The 16,035-nt window shown below is 39.6% G+C and overlaps 1 long non-coding RNA gene across 1 annotated transcript; it reads left to right on the top strand.

Moving 5' to 3' along the window:
• The first annotated feature begins 165 nt into the window (after nucleotides 1–165).
• LOC124256963 lies at nucleotides 166–13,830 on the top strand. Its single transcript, XR_006893145.1, has 2 exons — nucleotides 166–393; nucleotides 13,623–13,830. It is a non-coding gene; the product is annotated as an uncharacterized LOC124256963 (long non-coding RNA).
• The last annotated feature ends 2,205 nt before the right edge of the window (nucleotides 13,831–16,035 follow it).

The raw sequence follows: 16,035 nt of genomic DNA, 5'->3' as shown, positions 1-16,035 counted from the left end.
ACCTTTCGCTCTCCGGGCGGACGCTCTAACCACTACACCACGGAGGCGGTCCACTATGTATTGACATTCCAAAGGAGGTCAAGCATATTTCTAGGATCTACGTTTTCTTCGTCCTGCAGGAACTGAGTATTCTCTGAATGTATTCAGCTGATGTTCTTGGTAAACATGAATATGCAACACCCCTGCCAGCACATTCACGTGACCCGCAGCAGCTGTATAAAAACAGGTTACGCAACATATAAATACGACCCCAATTGTGCGAGTCGACACATCAGCACTACCTACTGACAAGGCATTCGAGACACAGATCAACGTATCGAGCTTGCATTATGTTTTACAACTACGTTCTCCTTACTGTCCTTCTTCTCCTCGTTGTCGACTGCTACGGCGACAGTAAGTGTTGTTTCTTTTTTTGTGATATCTTTATATATCCTGGCGTACGGTGTTTTCGAGCCCAGAAGGAAAACAACGACAATCATGAGAAATGCTTTGGGATGCATTAATAATATTTATCTTACCTTGAACTACATTTGTTTTGCTGTTGAATTTGTTAGCTAAGGAGATGTATCGTACGTGTGTTTGCAGCAGAACATACCTCGAGGTTTGAAGTGACCTAGTTGATCGCCATGTTATTGTGACGTCACCTCTTTTCGAGCCCGCACAATATAGCACAGTGACTCGTGAATATGATTTCACTGTTAGTTGTGGCACATTGTCGTCTCACTGCCGTAAGCGTACATGTATTGTTATGACACGATGAGTTACAGTAAATATGAATCAAACATTAAAACGTCCGTACAATTGTAACTTCAGTCGACAAACGGGCTCTGTTCCTCAGAGTTTTCCGAATGACACGGACACCAGAATTCAGGGCCTAGATTTTCGAAGCTCTCTTTGAGCTAAGATATGGTCGTAAGTAGAGCTAAGATATGGTCGTAAGTTAATGTATGGCACTTACGACTATCTTAGCTCAAAGACAGCTTCGAAAATCTAGGCCCTGCTGCTGATCTCACAGCGCGCATCTGCGAACAGTATTTGAGATGTACCCAGTGATGACAACTCGGGTGCGAACACTGCGCCCACTTTTGTGAATACTCTTTGTGAGACACAATTATGCAGTTCTTTCGAATGAAACAATTTGCAAACACAACACACTTCGTCACCACCCTCATTGTCTGGGTTCATTCGCGTTAAGGCGACTTTTTTTAGCGTGTATAAACATTGAGCGAATTTCGTTTTCGCCTTCCCGCGAATGCTGTCGCCTTTCCAATTAACATAAACAATGGGCGAGCGAATGTTTGTTCAAGTCCCTTCCATGCATGAAGAGGCGATGTCGACAACAAAACAACTAGTTCATTTTGATATTTTATTAAATGTTACATGACAAATTGTGCTTTTTTCTGGCAAACAATAACAAATTTATTCACATGTTGTGACGCATATAAAAAAGTCATAAAGCAAGTTTCAGAGCGTACGATGCCCTTTCAGCATAATCGATGACAAAGACGTGCCCAGTGTCAAGTCTGGTCTTCAAGTTATCCAGTTTTCGCTGAAGGTCTTGATACTTCTTGTTTTTAGAAGGGAGGCGTTGTCCAGCGGTGTATTGAACCAAATGCATTTCTGTTGTCTTATGATCCTTCATCAGGAATTGAATCAGTTCGAAAATATTCGGGTGGGCTCCAATAATCAACATCATTTGCTTTTCGCTTACTAATACGATACATATAATTTCCAACACAGAGATATCTGCCACCTTTACAAGAGGGAAGATATTTGTTCTTGAGTTGTGCATTCGCCATGATGATAGTGATGGTAATCTTCGAAACAGACTCATTTATAAGAAACTTTAATTGTCTTGCTATCATAGTTAACTGATATAAGCTCACGATGACACATACTTATAAAACTAAACGTGAAAAAAGGTTCACTTTTCACCAAAAACATTCATGATTTAAAATGTGTTCACCACTACAATTTCGACTAGGTAAGTCGATAATCCTTTCGTTAATCCCTTAAAGGTCACATGCAACCAAAAAATCAAACATAATTAAAACACAATTATCACTTATTCGTGACATATAATATACATTGCTGGTTATGAACAATTATATAAACAAAATTATAAGATTACAATCGCAAATCAAAAGTGCAATATTTTGTACTTGGGTTTACTTCCCAAGAAACGAAGCAGCCGGGATACCGAACCCAGTCAGAGCGGGTGGGTGTGCACTCAAGTGTAACGGCTGGTTCATTTGCAGATGCCTTCACGGTTCATTGTGTGTGTATATATAGAGATGTTGGGTTTTGTAAATACATGCTCATTTTTTGTGTATAACATTTTGCAATCACCAGACATCATAACATGTCATGTGTACAAGCATCACACCTGCCCGTCTGTGTAATTACATAATGTGACAGAGACCGAACTCGGGCCATAAATCAATGCGTTTTGTTTATGGCGTATAGCCTGATAGGTGTTAAGTTCAAATTGCATGTGGTCAGTGATCGAAGTTGTGTATTGAATATGGTTTAAACATATTTTATTCTATTCAAGAAAAAATGAAAAAATAGTGGAATACATCCTCATAATCTTGTGAGCAGGAACAAGAAGCATTATCAGAAATGAAACGATTATACTTATTACTGTTTAAGTCACTGCATCCCAATCTAAGGCGGCAGTGTATTATTTGAAAAAATCGGCTACCAAAATTTAGATCGAACATTGTGATGGTATTAACTTGTGGTGTGATTGAATTCTTAAACTGTCCAACAGAGGAAGCGTTTGTAGCATTTGTAGGTAGGTCATTCCACAGTTTAATTGTATCGGGCAAAAACGATTTGGCATAATTAGTAGATTTGCATCTTATAGTCTGATAATGTTCATTATTCCTAAGATTGTAGTTACTGTTATCAGAAACATTCCCTGGAGCAAGATCACAAAGATAGTCAGGAACCGTATAGGTTTACCATTTTGTAAAATAATGTTAATTTAGAAGTTTCTCTCCGTTTCGATAAGGAAGTCAGGTTTGTCTCATGATATAGTTTCGCATGGCTTGTACCTCTAACTGCACCGCATATTGTGCGTAAGGCATCTAAGTGAAGGTTTTCTAGTGACAAGGACTGTTCGTTTGTACAATTGTCCCAGAGATGACAGCAATAGTCAAACAGAGGTAAGATAAAGGATTTATACATTGTTTCGAGAGTTTTGCGTGATAGTCTATATTTAAAACTACGAAGGCAATTAATCATAGGGCTAATTTTCCTTATCATTTCATTAATGTGGGAATGCCAGAGGAGGTTTCCTGAAAAATAATGCCTAGGTGTTTATGAATCTGCACTTCATTTATAGGTGTACCATTCATCGAGAGGGGAGGTTTCATAGAAAGTTTCGTTTTGTGTGAAAACTGGATAGTTTCAGTTTTGTTTGGATTAAATTTTACTTGCCAGGTTTCCGCCCATTTAGATATTCTGAGTTAAGAATAAATGCACTCGTATGGGGATCGTCGATTATTACATAGAGTGATGTGTCGTCTGCGAAAAGGCGTATATTAGTTTCGATTCCATCAACTACGTCGTTTATGTATATTAAGAATAGAAGAGGTCCGAGGACTGATCCTTGGGGCACTCCGGCTATTATCGGTTTTAATTCTGATTTGTAACCTTGGATAACTACTCTTTGCATTCTATTTTGCAAATAATTTCCAAACCATTTCAGTAAGTTCCCATCTATCCCACATGATTTTAGTTTATGGATAATCCCTTTGTGCCAAACTTTATCAAATGCCTTGCTTATATCGCAGAATACAGCTCTTACTTCTTTTCCGTTGTCTATAGCTTTAGCAATAAAATTATACAAATGCGTGAGTTGGTAAGCTGTTGAATCTCCTGGCATGAATCCAGATTGTAAATCTGAGAGGCAATTGTTATCTCTCATGAAGTTAAAGACATATTTAAATATACATTTTTCAAAGACCTTGGATAAACAAGATGTTAAGGCAACGGGTCTATAGTTAGAACAGTCGTTAATATTACCTTTCTTGTGGATTGGTATAACTGATGATTCTTTCCATATGTCTGGGAAAACTGATGTTTGAAGTGACTTGTTAAAGAGGTTAGTTAATGCTAGTGACAAGGAGGGGGATACCAAACGTAGGAAGCGGTTTCCAATACCATCTGGTCCACTCGCTTTGGTAATGTTTAACGATGATAGAACATCTTCATCTTCAACATCCTGCTTTGTAAGATATAAATTCCTCATATATTTACTATTATTGTTTAAGGTCATATTTGGAAGATCCTTATTAGGGTCAGCGATTGTTGCCTGGTCAATAAAGTAATTATTTAAAACGTTTGCTATTGATTCTGGTTCTTGATAGACTTCGTTATTGTGGGTAATAGGAGGAAAGGAGGTACTTTCAGATTTTCTGTTCATATAGTTTTTAACTAAACGCCACCATAGTTTAGTGCTATGATTATTGTTTATTTGAGTGTCTAATTTTGTTGTATAATCTTTCTTGGCTTTTCTAACTGCAGAAGTCACTTGATTTCTTAATGATCTAAAAGTAGCCCAGTCATTTTCACCATTTTTTTGTTTCGCTATTTTATGTTGTCGATTTCGTTTCCGCATGAGTTTGCGAATGTTATTATTCATCCAGGGAGTATCTTTACATCTTATTGTAACAATTTTGTTTGGTATATTGGAATGGCAGATATGAGATAAGGTTTTCACAAATGCACCTGTGCTCACATTTATGTCAGGTGATGACAGTACGTTTTCCCAATCAGTATTATCAACGTGGAAGCAGATATCGTCTTTGTTTACCAATGTGTAATCGTAAACTTTTCTCAGATATATTTTCGTTGACTTCATACATTCTTTTATTGTTACGGATACTGGACAATGATCGCTACAAAAAAGGTTCTAAAACATTTGACTCTTTTACCATATCGTGAGTGAGTGAGTGAGTTTAGTTTTACGCCGCACTCAGCAATATTCCAGCTATATGGCAGCGGTCTGTAAATAATCGAGTCTGGACCAGACAATCCAGTCATCAACAGCATGAGCATCGATCTGCGCAATTGGGAACCGATGACATGTGTCAACCAAGTCAGCGAAACTGACCACCCGATCCCGTTAGTCGCCTCTTACGACAAGATAGTCGCCTTTTTTATGGCAAGCACATGGGTTGCTGAAGACCTATTCTACCCCGGATCTTCACGGGTCTTTTACCATATCGAGACGAGAAACAAATATCAAATCAATAAGGGTTCTACTGTTTTGGATGACTCTGGTTGGTGAGTTTATAAGTTGATGCAAACCGTAAGCCACCATAAGATTGTTTATTTTAGCGTCTAATTTGTTGTAAATATCAATGTTAAAATCTCCAACAATGATTGTATCTAAATCCATATCCATTGCATCTCCAATCGATTGATCTATCAGGTTCCAATACTGCTCACTTTTGTCTGCTCTATAGAATACACACACTAGATACTTCCTGCTTTTGTAGCGGAGCTCTATCCATAATGCTTCCAGACCAATCTTATCTAAGGTTTCTACTCGTTTGGCGATGAATGTGTTCTTAACGTAGACAGCGACCCCACCATCCCGTGTAAGTCTATCTTTTCTAAAGGGACACTGAAAGCCTGGAATAAAAATATTACTATCTAAAATACCTTCATGGAGCCAGGTTTCTGTCAAACAGATAACGTCATATTCGTTCAGTTCTAAAACCTATGAGTTCAATTTTATCTTTAACACTACAGGCATTTAAATGGATAATTTTAAGATCAGTATAACACGTTGGTCCTGGGTTGGGATGGATATCACCACAAAGTTATAGCAATAAGGTTAGGAGCAGAGATATTCTAGCATCGTAAAGGCACGTCATCATTACTACAAACTTTCGAAAGTTTAATAAATGTGTTTTTTCAGAAGAGATTTTTAGAGAGAACAAACCCACCGATTGCCTGTATTGAGAAATGTTAACTGGCATTATCGGTCGTTATGAGATCAAATGAATGGCGAAAATGGTGGGGATACAAGCTAGAACTGGTATAAACTGACCACGAAACATGAATTAAGTCACGTCTGCAAAAATGGTAACAATTAATTACATTCTGAATACAAAATATAACATTTAGAAACATGCATGCACTATGTGAACTCAGATCATTTGTCATGAAGGGGAAAGTCACGAACAGTAATTGTTGTAAAGGACGGTAAAAAGTAAGAAGGCAGATTATAACCATGATCTGCCGGGTAGAGAGGGGGAAAAAGGACATTCATGGAGTTTACAAGAAAACGACTCTTAAATTTAGAAACACTAACTGTGAAAAGAAATTGTAAACCCGTTTACGAGATGTAAACCTGCATACTAAAACACATGCAATCAAAGAAGACATATATATTTGTCGTATAATGTTGGTTAACTTCAATAACATGAAAGTGAAGGGGAAAAAACACACACAAGAGACCAACAGAAAATCCCCAATACAATCAAGCTAACATCATGAAAAAGAAACTTACACGTGAATCACGTCGCGCCATGTCAATATCGCATGCCTTTCTCGTGCATATCTGTTTTCATGCCATTTCATATCATGTCGAGCATGATTAAAGCGTGCATCAAGCAGGATTAACTGTTTCTACAAGTTTATAAGCGTTATGGCTGATTTGTAATACCGAGATGCATTGCATAATATTGTGATGTAACTCGGTTTGCACAGTTTAAACATATTAGGAATATATCTACAACAGGATATTAAGAAATATGATAGGATTGCAACGTTGGATGAAGTAAATTTAACCACAGCATCATCAATGCACTCTTCTCCCGGGCGGTATGCCGTTTTCATGCTAGTTCAAACCGTGACATACAGGATTAAGTCGGGAAACAAGATTTACTCATTTGCAAAACATCACTGAAATGTCTTGTAAATACAGAAACACATAATGTTTGTATTCTCCGTTATGTAATTGAATATTGTCATTAGCAGACAGGCAGGCAGACACATAGGCGTCAATAATACAGACATTGAGCTTTGTCTGTGACAACGACATATCTAAACTGAGGGGGCAAAAGAAACGTCCCCAAAGTAAAATTGTAAAAAACATTTCTTCTGTTTTCGTTATTACGGAAATTTATTTAGGAACACATCTCCCGAACGCATCCCCACGTCTCACAGAAAGGAAATCCACGTGGAGTTTTTTGTAAGCATGAAAATTGCTTTTATTCACGTTTTTTTGCATGCTTCTGTGGAAACATACCCGTATGAAAGTACAGTATAAAAATTATGCTCGACTGTTCGAATTCATCACTTCAATACGTTGGACACAAAGAACATGCCTCGACTCACGGCAGAACAGAGAGAACGAGCTATTGGGATGTTGCAGCTGGGTGCTTCTCACAGTCACGTTGCAAGAATCATGGGTTGCAGCAAGAAAACCATCACCAGACTGATGACACGCTTCAGAACAACAGGTCGGACTGCAGACAGGCCTAGGACAGGGAGACCACCCGTAACCACCCCTCAGGAAGACCGCCATTTACGGGTGCTTCACTTGCGCAACAGATTCCTGACTGTGACGTCATCAGCAACAACCAGCCTTACCCATCCAGTCAGTAGAAGGACCATATCCAGACGACTCCGCCGATTCGGTATCAGAGCCTACAGACCATTCCGGGGCGTGACGTTAACGCGTGAACATCGACGTCGTCGATTGGCTTGGGCACGTAGAGTTCGGCAGTGGCAGCCGCGGAACTGGCGCCGGGTACTCTTCAGTGACGAGAGCCGCTTCCAGTTGAACAAAGCTGATGGTCGGGTACGAGTCTACAGACGTCGGAACGAACGCACAGCACGTTGTTGCGTTCAGGAAGTTGAGACGTTTGGCGGCGGTAGTGTGATGGTGTGGGGATTTGTGGCGAGAGGAAGACTGACTTGTTAGTGATAGAGGGAAACCTGAATGCCCGTCGATACATTGATGTTGTTTTACGACCTGTCGTGTTACCCTTCCTCCAGCAGAATCGAGGCGTGTTGTTTCAGCAGGATAACGCTACTCCCCACACTGCTGTTGTTACCCGGAACTTCCTGAACAACAACAACGTAAACGTCATTCCTTGGCCAGCAAGATCCCCCGATTTATCACCTATTGAGCACCTATGGGATCATCTCGGCCGTCAGGTGAAGCAACGTCAACATTCCCCACAGACAAGAAACGCTTTGGCTCAAGCTCTACAGGAAGAATGGCGTCGCATCCCACATCACGTGATCAGACGTCTTGTGCACTCAGCACGACGTCGTGTGGCAGCATGTATCGCTGCAAGAGGTGGACAAACTCGCTACTGAGGAGTTGGACACTCAAAGACACTCTGTCAGTACTGATGTGCATGTGTTGTCATGATCGAAAACCGGACATTTGAACCTCCTGTGAAAAAACGTCACAAAAACTCTACTTACAGCAAATTGTTTCAATTGTTCTGTAATGACAGTCTGCATAATATGTTCAAAAATTATATCAAACATTTCAACATTGAATTGCACGTGTTTGTATCATTTTATGATACAAAAATGATCGGGGACGTTTCTTTTGCCCCTCAGTTTATATCACATTATGAAATTCTGTCAACGCTAAATAATGACATTGCTTTTAAGTATCGAACTGAGAAAGTGACTCGGATAAGACGAACGTGTGGTGAAATAGACAAATGAAATTATATAAAAAAGTTAAATCGGTAATCTACTGTCATAACATATAAAAAGCTCGTGCCTGTGAAATATCAAAACATTAGAAAAATAGCTCACACCAAAGCCTTCACCAAATATTCCCCGGACAACCCGCTTACAAGCTGCGCGAACCTATTTCACTGTGCATGTGCTATGAGCGCAGCCCATGCTGTTGAAACCACTTTTCTCCCAAGCGCTGGGGGAAAATTAGTGAATCGTTTGAACTCCGATTTCGCGCGTTTTTTTTCATCGCGTTATTTTTCAACTTTATAAGTTGAATTTGCATTTTTGATGATTTGTTTCGGTAAGTCCATACCGAAAGGTATCAGAATCTGCAAAGTTGTGTTTTACGTTGCATGTGACCTTTAAGTAAGTTGATTGGGTTCCAGTTAAGTGACGTACAAAGATTGAATCAGGGATTAACCAAATGATTGGAAGCCAGATGAATGTTTGCATAATAGATGTGACTGATGTACAGAGCTTGAAAACATGTTAAGTAAGGTTGTTTGAAGGCAGAATCAGATAATGTACACAAGAAATATTAATTATGAATTATTGATATCAGTTATAATTGCATATGGTTACTTAAGCAAGTGATAGTAGGCATTAGGCATGCAGTACCTTCATCTCTGTATCTTCTTAATGTGCACCCTTTACAAAACTTCACGAGTTTTGTAGTCTGACGGGTTCCTTTCTATGTTCCTTGTGGGGCGGTGGGGTAGCCTAGTGGTTAAAGCGTTCGCTCGTTCGCTGAAGACACGGGTTCGATTCCCCACATGGGTACAATGTGTGAAGCCGATTTCTGGTGTTCCCCGCCGTGATATTGCTGGAATATTGCTAAAAGCGGCATAAAACCAAACTCAACCACTCTGTGTTCCTTGTATATCCATTAGATTATCTTCATTCTTCATCACCTCTTCTCCTAAAATGCCCATCAAGGAAGAGAAGATTTTTGTCAACTTTCCCATCACTGCTCAACGTTAAGTTGAGGTGAGGTGAGGTGAAATTGGATTTAACGTCGTGCTTGAGAATATTTCGCTCATATGACGACGTGCATGCGTGTGTGTGTATGTGCGACTGCTTGTACCAGCCCAGACTGAAGCTGGTTTTATAGTGCTAGCCCACTGAGATACCATGCCGTAGTGAAGCATAGATACCCCACTCAGACACATTATACTGACTCCGAGCCGACCAGTCCTTGTTGTACCATTAATGCCGAGCGCCAGGCAGGGACCAACAAGTACCATATTTTAACGTCTTTTGGTATGACGCGGTCGGGGATCGAACCCGCGACCTTCCGCTCTCCGGGCGGACGCTCTAACCACTACACCACGGAGGCGGTCCTCAACGTTAAAGGGCAGTTGAGTAGACGACAGTTAAATGTATTCCTTACATTTTGTCGTTCTCAAAATGAATGCATATGTGACATTTCTCGTGAGGTGAATGAATCAGTGGAACGGAATAAGTTGTTTGACACTTTCTGACGATATCACATAAACGTTACACCTAAATTTCAACTTAGATTTCGGGGCGGTAAGGTAGCCATGTGGTTACAGCGTTCGCTCATCTCGCCTAAGACCCGGGTTCGATTCCCCACATGGGTACAATGTGTTAAGCCTATTTCTGGTGTCGCCCGCCGTGATATTGCTGAAATATTGCGAAAAATCATACTCACTCACTCAACTCTGATCTCCCTGTCAAGATGTTACTAATTCAAGAATGAATGTGCTCAAAGAAACACATCAGAAAGGACAGCACAATTCGTACCCATGTCGTAGCCAATTTGTTGCCTCCATGTCATCCGTCTATTTCACCCAGATGTTATCAGTGAGTGTCAAGCATTACTTTTATTGATTTTTCCAAAAACTTAAGATGGGATTTGTATTTACTTTTGACAAGTCGTTCCGATAGAGATGTAAATATATGTGTATGATTATCACGTTTAAATGTAAATTCCGCATGGATCAAGGTAGGAGATTTTCCCTAACATTTGTTGTGTGGGATAGTTGTGTACACGGTTGAAAAGTCAAAGCTGTGGCAAATGCTACTTGGCTAATTTCTTTGGTTGCTGATTCAAGCAAATGCTTTGCTTCAGAGACTATGTGAATGTGAAAAAGGTTCTTCCTTCAATGTCTCGACGATTGTGAATAATATTTGAGAGAGTTACTTAGGGCTATACTCAGCAAACTATCTCATATTGCAGGGACAGATTGAAAGTGTCCTGCGTGTAAAGTTGTATCGCTATTTTATGTGTAAAAGATACTTATTTTGCATACCCACATTGCATACCTACTTGCACTCTGTTATTTCCAGGAATAGGTTCCTAACAACTCAGGGAGAGTGGGGTAGCCTACATTCTCTTCCCACAGAGGTTACTCCTGTCATATCTTCCTACGTAGGAAGATATGACAGGAGTAACCTCTGTGGGGAGAGAATGGGTAGCCTAGTGGTTAACGCGTTCGTGAGTGCGACGTTAAACCAGTCAAACAAAACATGCTTAAACTGTCTGACACAGCTAAATACTATCCATAGACGTCATGCACACGTCACCATCACCATCATCATCATCATCATCATCATCATCATCATCATCATCATCATCATCATCATCATCATCCTTTTTATTACCATAAGTTTACAAATTCATGCAAAGCATCATGGGGGGTATTTTTCAAAAATATATCACTTTTAGGCTATGACTTGAAACAAATCCAGCAATTATGTACAGATAAACTAATCATGTCATGCTGACAGACATTATAATGGAAATAAATTTACATAGATTTCTTAATTGCTTCATATTATGAGTTTCATATCATTTTATAATAGTTAGGGTTGTTTACATAATAATTCTTTAAATACATATTTCTGGAAGCAGTAAATTTATTACATTGAAATAAACAATGAAACTCATCTCCGAGTTGGGAGGGACATGACGGACAGAATCGTTTATTTGAGGGAATATTTTCCCAGCGACCTGTTTCAATAGGTAATTTATGGCTGGCGGTTTTAAATTTGATTAAAATATTACAGTCCTTTGTTCCTAATTTACGTTCCAGTAAAGAGATATCATAATGAGATTTAATACATTCATAGATAACAGCTTTAGAGGAAGATGTTATGGGGTTGTTAAGCAATTTAAGCGATTGATCTCAGATTCTAAGTTGGACAGCATTTTTGAACCAAGAAAAGGAAACTATATCTTGAGAGTGCCATATATTGGACATACCAATATCATCTAATATGGTTTTAATGTAATTGAGCCAGTTACAGTTGTGGTTGTATTTCATTGAGTTTGTTAATGATATTTGATATAATGCTGTTAACGTAGAATCACATTTTCCGGATACTATTTTAGACCAAAAACACAACATGCGCAGTTTGATTTTATCAATAAGAGGTTCACTCCGATGACCCGGGTTCGACCATGTGTGAAGCCCATTTCTGGTGTCCCCCGCCATGATATTGCTGTGATATTGCTAAAAGATGTGTAAACCACACTCATTCACTCGCTCACTAACTAATAACTCGTGATGAGGTCAGGTGCCCATTGACTGTCGTGCACCTAAGAACGTTATACGCCGCTCATTACATACCTGCACCCTCGCATGTATCTTCATGCAATCTGCATTTTGATAATGTTCAAAATTGTATTGAGTATTAAACGGAAGAAGAGGCGATTATTCAAGTTATATTTTGTCATATTCGAACCTATTCAATGGTGTTATTATCTAGCACAGTATGATGTCAGTCTAAGTAAACTTAGGCTCAGTATTATTCGTTACACTGCTATACTGAGTCTAACAAAACCTTGTGGAAGGTCGCGTCAGGTAACCTTTGAGCGACCTATGACCGTCCAATCAAACGCGAGACGGCCGAACGGATTTAACCAATCAGACAACGGCTACTATTTAGGGTTTGGCGGGACTTACAAAATGGATTTTCTCTTCCCCGGTCGCCAACACTGATCTCATAACAAATGAAAACCAGCATAAAAAACACAGATATATGACATGCAGAATATACGCTTTTGAGTTTCTGTTGACATGGCTATCATTTGCTAATATTTCCGCAAGCTGACATCCTTGAATACTGACAAAACGCTATTCTCAGCGACTGTTTACTCACTGCTGTGGCGTGCTCCATGTGCATCACTCGGAAGCAATCGTACGGAAAATAGCATTCGGAATCGTTCGGGTAAAAAATCAAAAGGTATGTGCGAATGTCAACTTTCGCGATTTGGTAAGCTGTGTTCTGATTGGTCCATTGAAAAGGTTACCTGACGCGACCTTCCACAAGGTTTTGTTAGACTCAGTATAGCAGTGTAACGAATTATACTGAGCCTAAGTTTACTTAGACTGAGTATGATGTCATCTGTGATAGTTTAACTTGTCATCTAGATTTGAAAAACTGCAGCTCATTCATAAACAAATGGTTACACTGTGGTGAGCTCGAGCTACATTGCTCAGGGCTTGTACCCATTTCGTAACCCGTGAAGATCCGGGTTAGAATTGGTCTTCAGAAACCCATGCTTGTCGTAAGAGGCGACTAACGGGATCGGCTGGTCAGGCTCCTTGACTTGGTTGACACATGTCGTCGGTTCCCCACTGGTCATGATGTTGACCACTGGGTTGTCTGGTCCAGGCTCGATTATTTACAGACGGCAGTCATATAGCTGGAAAATTGCTGAGTGCGGCGTAAAACTAAACTCAGTCATTTTGTATGCTGTGGGCGGCGGGGTACCTAGTGGTTAAAGCGTTCTCGCGTCACCCGGCTTCGATTCCAAACATTGGTACAACATGTGAAGCCTATTTCTGGTGTACCCCGCCGTTGTATTGCTGAAATAATTGGCGTAAAACAAAACTCACTCACTTGTATATTTTATATATTTTCAGCTCCCTGTCTTAAGATTGGAGGAACATGCATGCTCGTAGAGATGTGTAAAGATGGCGGCATTGTGGCGGGTTTGTGTTTCGGACCCCGAAGCAGGATGTGCTGCTTAGCTTCAACTCCCTGAGTCGACGGCTTCAGTGAATGTGTGACAGGGATCTGTCTCTTCCCTGCGTCACCTGTAATCCTGACTGATTAAACAGATGGATTATTTCCCGTGTTGTCTTCAATCCATGTTGTCGCACATTTTTGTCAGTATAGCCCAGATTTTATGAGCGCATCAGCGTGAGTGAGTGAGTTTCTTTACTTGGTTATGTTTATCACTAGTACTACCACACCAAAGATCAGTCACAAACGCTATTACCACAGCCTTAATTTCATACGATGGTGTGAAAGTCACATGATACATGTAACTGCAACTCAACACGGTGGGCTCAAGGCCCCTTCCTACCCTTCTTAGCAGAGTCCATTGTACAATTCCAGGGCTCGCACGGACTTAAAAAACTTATTTGAGTGGCATTTTAGAAGTTGGGAAGTACAATATAGAACAAACTTTATGGATAACAACTTCTTTTTATTCGTGAGTGCGACGTTTCGATACAGATTCTTGTACCGTTGTCAAGCATAATGGAACATGACGAAGGGGGAAGTGTATATATACTGGATGTAACACTGTAACAAAGTAAACAACATAATTAACATAATTGGCTAGGCAGAAAGCTGACTAAGCCAGAGAGTAGACAAAGGACAGGCGTGGAAGCAATTCCGACAGCAAATCAGCCATTTCCGACCACATCAAAGCAAGCCCAAATCATCAAATAGAGTGGTCTGACATCACCATTCTCTCTAACAAACAAACAGACTTTACTAAACGCAAGCTCACCGAAGCCATCCACATCAAACGCCAAAAGCCCACCATCAACCGAGACCAAGGATACTTCATTCCATCCGCTTATGATGCTCTCATCCACCAAGCCCGATCTACTGTATAAACTCTGCTGTATAAACATCTCATTATTATTTGTACATCATTGGCTTCCACGCCTGTCCTTTGTCTACTCTCTGGTTTCATCAGCTTTCGGCCCAGCCAATTATGTTAATTATGTTGTTTTCTTTGTTACATTGTTACATCCAGTATATATACACTTCCCCCTTCTTCATCAGAATCTGTATCGAAACGTCGCACTCACGAATAAAAAGAAGTTGTTATCCATAAAGTTTGTTCTATATTGGACTTAAGAAAGCCTGAAATTTGGACATCTTACCTTTAAAAGGCTCTAATTTGTTTTAGCTTTGAAAAGCCCTAATTGCCAGTGACTTGCCCTAAACAGGCCCTATGTGTAGCAAAACTTGTCAACTTATGATTTTACCAGAAACTAATACATAATAAAAATACCTTTGACAAAATAATACCTTTAATACAAATGACAGTGGGTGTTAATTAACCTCTTTCTCTGATGGTCGGTCTCACATTATACATGTACCAACCTTATATGTATATATTAAGAACAATTTTGCCGGGACTCAACGAGTAGTCCTGATGGTGTCCTCCCAAAAGTTAAAACGCGTTAAAACAACAAAAGTTATGGTTGGTTGCACTGAGGTTCACTACACTGTTACCTTCGTTTATTAATGGACTAGTCCAAATAAAAAAATGTATGTGTGGCATAAAAACAAAATAAGATAATTTAACAGGATAATTTAAATGGTCAAGATTTAACATTTCACATCTATCACATCATTCACTATACAGGCAAGTATGTCAACCAAGCCTGAGCAAATGCCCAACTGCTTCGAGGAACTCCATGTTTGTCATCCCTCCTGCACGCTGTCTCTCTTGCAGACGCATCAGGCTGTGCTCAGTTTCTCAGTTTCCCTGTAGACCCTCTTCCTCTTCCACATCGCCAGTGAACAAACATATTTATTAAGTGAATAACGATGAACATATAAAGGTTAAAAATGAAGTTGATAAAAGCAACATCAGTTCAGCGTGTTTGGTGGTTAATTTTACATTTTGCATTTAGTGTTTGTTGAATTTAGTAGAGTGGATAATGTTTTCCTATTATTTGCCAGTTATAATTGAATGTTAACCCTACACCCTGAACTTTTTTTTATATTTTATATTGTTTATGTTGGAAAAACAATGTCAGGAATGAAGTAATGAAAACTCAAAAACATAAACAATCCTGTTTTTATCAAAGGGAAGGTTGTGAAAACAAGTATGCAAAATTTATAATCCTGTTATGATAAAATTGAACATTGTGAAAACACATTTGGAGAACCCAGTGATTGAGTAAGCAAGTCAACATCAGTATTCTCATCAAAGTATTTCTGTACAAATGCGAAAACCATCTCGTTAGTGTATGGGACAGGTTCATCTTATCAGTGGGTAAGACTAGGTTGTAATCACAGTCACGC

The sequence above is a fragment of the Haliotis rubra genome, unplaced genomic scaffold, assembly GCF_003918875.1.
Source record: "Haliotis rubra isolate DU_JTF1 unplaced genomic scaffold, ASM391887v1 Scf645, whole genome shotgun sequence".
Lineage (NCBI taxonomy): Eukaryota > Metazoa > Mollusca > Gastropoda > Lepetellida > Haliotidae > Haliotis > Haliotis rubra.
This window is presented reverse-complemented; position numbering and strand designations above follow the sequence as displayed.